We start from the raw sequence: 4,535 nt of genomic DNA on the forward strand, positions 1-4,535 counted from the left end.
CCTCTGAAAATACCACAAGGATTAGACTCTCTATGGCTGACTTGAATGAGGAAATGAGCAGAGCTGGGCACTTGACCCTTTTTTGCAAGTCCATCCTCCGTCCACAACCTGGGTACCCTTCCAACCTTCGTCCCTCCGTCCTTATTCATAAAAATGATCATCCTCCGACCTCATCATCGTCCTTATAAAGCCGTTACGTCCTTATGTCCGCCCCCACCCAGCCAAAAGCACAACTAAAGCTACGTACTCCTCCAGCAGGACAGTCCAGCGACCTGTTGGCATCACTCGGCGGTGTGCTGGCTCTGACGCTGGGTCTCATCCCTTGTCCTACTAGTAGAACTCGCGCTGTATCTCCGGTTGAATAATCTCCCGCGCAGTTGGTAAGTAGTGGCACGTTTGAAGTCTTCGGAGTCAATTTTTGTCATTTGTCTATTTCGCAGAGTCGGTTGAGATGATCTTTGGCTGTCTCGCGACCACGTCACACGCATGAGGGCCGATTAGTTGGCCGGACTAAAATCCACCTCAGCCCTTGCTTGAAAACCCACTTTTAAAACATGTCACTCCCCGTCCTCCGCCCCAAAAACGGGCGTCCGTCAGGGAAAGAGGGACGGACCGTTCTACACCTGGGACTAACTGGCGAAGACATAATAAATTAAGGGTAAAAATTAAACAATACCCAAACCCTTTAGTTAAAAGCAGAGCTGGAATTTTTCTAAAAATTTGCGGTCCGTTTGTCGCCTTCCGCCTACAGCCGGGGTACCCGTTGTACGTTTGTGCGTCATTTTGTCCGACTGGAAAAAATAGTACCCGCCTATGGGCCGGTCCGTCTATAGCATGATTTTAGCGTTTTCCAACTACAAACTGCAACCAAATATTGCAAAATTTTGATCCGTCTAGCCGTCAATCTTTGAGTTCCTGGTAGCAGGAGTTTCCGGTGGTAAGAACGTGTGTGTGGCCCACTAAAATGTGAATTATAAGCACACACAGCCAAATAAATAAAACACACACACACACATGGTGTGGTGAAGCAAAAAAACAATAGATCATGACAAAGCTGTAGCAGGCTTGGAGAATCAGATGACACATTTTTCATATCACCGTAACTCATGAACCCAATGTAATTCCAACAGATTCAGCAGAGAAGCGGAGCTTTGCATGGATACCACGTACGGGGGGGTGGCGCACAAAAATAGACAATTACATAGACGTGTGAATACCCACCTCCATTTACGCTTTTTTTTTTTTTTTCGTTTATCATTTATCACCTACAAAATGGGCGGCCGTCATAGGCGGATAGGCGGATCGGTCGGTCACATAGGCGGTATGCCCAGCTCTGGTTACAAAACAAGCCACCCTGTGCAGATCAACGGTTTTGGATACAGTTTTTTTTTTTTCGAGCGGGTTTAGCGACCTGGCTGTTGCCTGTTTGAAGAAATCGCAACAGTACATTCAACAGCCAAACTGAAACTACTGTGTCATTGATCCTGGCGCGCTAGTATTAATCCAATATTGATACTGGCTTGGTAACAATGTTATCAATATTCAGATCGATGTGCCCCCTACTCTTTTTCTTGTCATCCCTTTCACGAGTATGATATTTGTTAGGAATGTATCTAATTCACCGCCACACAGGCGATGATTACCGACTAAGCAGCGGCTCTGCAACGTGTTTAGGCGCACTAGTAGCCAGTCGAAACTGTTGATAGCTAGCTGCTACTGCATAAGTAGCGTAGCGATACCCTCGACCTACAACTACTGGTAGGTGACATGAGCCCAGCAAAACTTTTTGGGACTGTCTCAGTGGTTCTTCTTCTTCTACTTTCTTTTGACGGTTCTCTTGGCAGTTTATTCCTAGTTTTGTTACTCAATACATTTTGATGATATGCAAAATACAAATTTTGCCTCGCAAACTGCCATGTGAACCCGCTTTTTTTTTTAAGCCAAAAGTATTTAATTTAAAGAATATGTGCAAGAGTACAGTATAGAGTATACAAGTACGGTATATATATTTGAGGCTCGACTTTTCAGCTGCCGTCCTCTCTTCCCTCTCGTCTATTTAGAGCAGATTGACACATACTGAGTGACAGCCATTGGTGATGGATTCAGCTCAACGGTTGTGGGGGGGAAAAAAACGCTCCGCTGCTCGTTTTATGCGCCAAAAATAGTGAAATGACCTTTGAGACACCAGTTTGATGAAACGTCCGGATGCCTCCCATCTTCCTCCAATCCCTTTTGACTCTTTGATTGTGCCCTCTCTGTGAATGTGAACCAATTCTCCTTCATGTTTCCATACTGTGGAGCTTACCATGCCCCTGAAGTTGTACAATGAGGAAAAGAATTCTGGAAAAAGAATTCTGTTTCAAAACTTAAACTACCACATTGCAGAATAGAAACAAACACAGCTACTGGAAATGATCTATAAAATCAGGAAATTTGTTGTAATAGGTTTGCCCAAATCATTCAAATTATTATTCATGTCAGTATTATTAAAAATTGATGCTGTATTATTTGATTTTCTATTTTCATTAGTTACATTATAAAAGGTATTGCATGGTTTTCTTCTTATACTGTACAGTGGTGCCTACAATTGACCTTTTTTGACACACGAGCTGTCATTTGGTAGATTTTTTTTTTTTTTGCTTTTAACTTTTGAGCAAAAATTTGACATACAAGCACTGTATGGTGGAAGTTAACTCAACTGAACTCACTTCACAACAAGCAATACTTTGGCAGATTCTTCAAAAAAGAGGCTTCACGCTGTTTGTGTTTATATTACAAGCAAACTGATAACATAACAAGGTACACCTGGACAAGACACAAGCCGCTAAAGGGAGCTGACAGGTAGACACACGGAACAAGATTGACGAGAAAAGGTGCAGACAAAAAAACAAAGGAACAGACAAGCCCTGAACATGGGACACAGGGAAGAAACATTTTATATTTTAACATATTTTTGCTTTTGTTTTAAACTTCTTTTTTTTTTATTGTTTGCTGTGCTTTTGTTGTTTTCTGTTCATGAGAAACTAACATATGAGGGTGAAATTAAGTGTTTTTGTCATCTGTGCAGTCGGCCATATTATTTGGAACCTTGCTGCCCAGTTGTGTTGATCTACAGATGAAATGATCAAGAAGGTGGAGATAAAATAAATCTGCACTTCACCTTTTATGGCCTCTGTTTTGTCTGCGATAAAGCTTAGTAATCCTTCCTCAAATAGACTGGTTTTATTCCATAGCAGAAATGGCGACCCGCAGTAGAAACTGGGAGGCGTCTATTGATTTGAGCTCGCTCTGTCAAGGTCATTGAAATAAATGTGAAATGGAACTATGGAACTTGTTTTAATATGTCGACATTGAAATACTGTCCAACACTTTAGAAGAAAAAGAGGGGTTCCACACTCTATATGGTCCACCAAGGAGGAGATAAATTATAACGTAAGAGGAGATTAAGCATTAATGTGATAAAATGCTGACGAGGTGAGGGACTTTATGGTGTTTCTTATGCTCGCCTCGTCCTTCAGGATGTCACTGTGGAGACCTTCCAACAGGGAACTTTAATCGCCACGTTTACATTGTAAATTTGCATAGTATAGCCTTGAAACTTGTCCAGTTTCAATTATCTTTACATACACATAAAACAATTAAATTTATCACCCTTCAGTCCTGACCTCATTTTTTTTTTTAAACTTGAACAGCAAGAAAAATATAAAAATAATATAACTTATTTCTTATAAAATAAACATTATTTAACAGTTAAAACCCTTTTTTAGGTAATGTTTAAAAGGGTTAGGGTTCGTCTTTGTCTCTTGTCTTTGTACTCCAGTTAGTCACCACACATGCCTGGTTCTTTAAGAAAAATGGGTGGCTATAAAAACTGTGCCGAATATATCATGTGAGTGCCTTGCTGTGGTGACCTCTGACTGGGAAAAGCTGAAAGTCACTTCTTTCATTAGCTATTAGGGTACAATGGTACGCTAAATCACATTTTGGTTCGATTTCTTGGAAACTTTGGTTCTCTATATTTTCGGTACCAAAAAAACGTAATTTAAAAAATATGTATGTTTATTTTGAAAAGATGACAGTAAACGGTACATTTTTTTGAAAAAATAAATCAAAGCAAACCATTCAGGTGGTATTCTAAGAAATTACGGCAGAATAAAAAATACACTAACAATAAAGATCTCTTAATTTTGGAAACTATTAAGACACTGAAATTTTTGAACAATCAGCAGCAACAGCCTATGACACATCTAAGTATTCAGGTTAAAGAGGCATCTAAGTATGAAGGTTAAAGTTGTCATTACAGTACATGTATACACTTTTTGTGACGAAAAAATACATAACAGTTATTCAACACAATTATTGCTAACTATATTGAAACTCTTTTTATAATGAAAAAAATACAGAAACTTTAGAAAGTCTTTATGAAATTATATACACTTTTTAGGCATTGAAATCTTTGAATGTTCAACAGCATATGATAAATCTCGCTATTTAATTTTGTAGTTTTTTGCGAAAAGTACTTCGTCAAAGAAAAA

The sequence above is a fragment of the Filicampus tigris genome, chromosome 2, assembly GCF_054856515.1.
Source record: "Filicampus tigris isolate MCC_2025a chromosome 2, RoL_Ftig_1.0, whole genome shotgun sequence".
NCBI lineage: Eukaryota > Metazoa > Chordata > Actinopteri > Syngnathiformes > Syngnathidae > Filicampus > Filicampus tigris.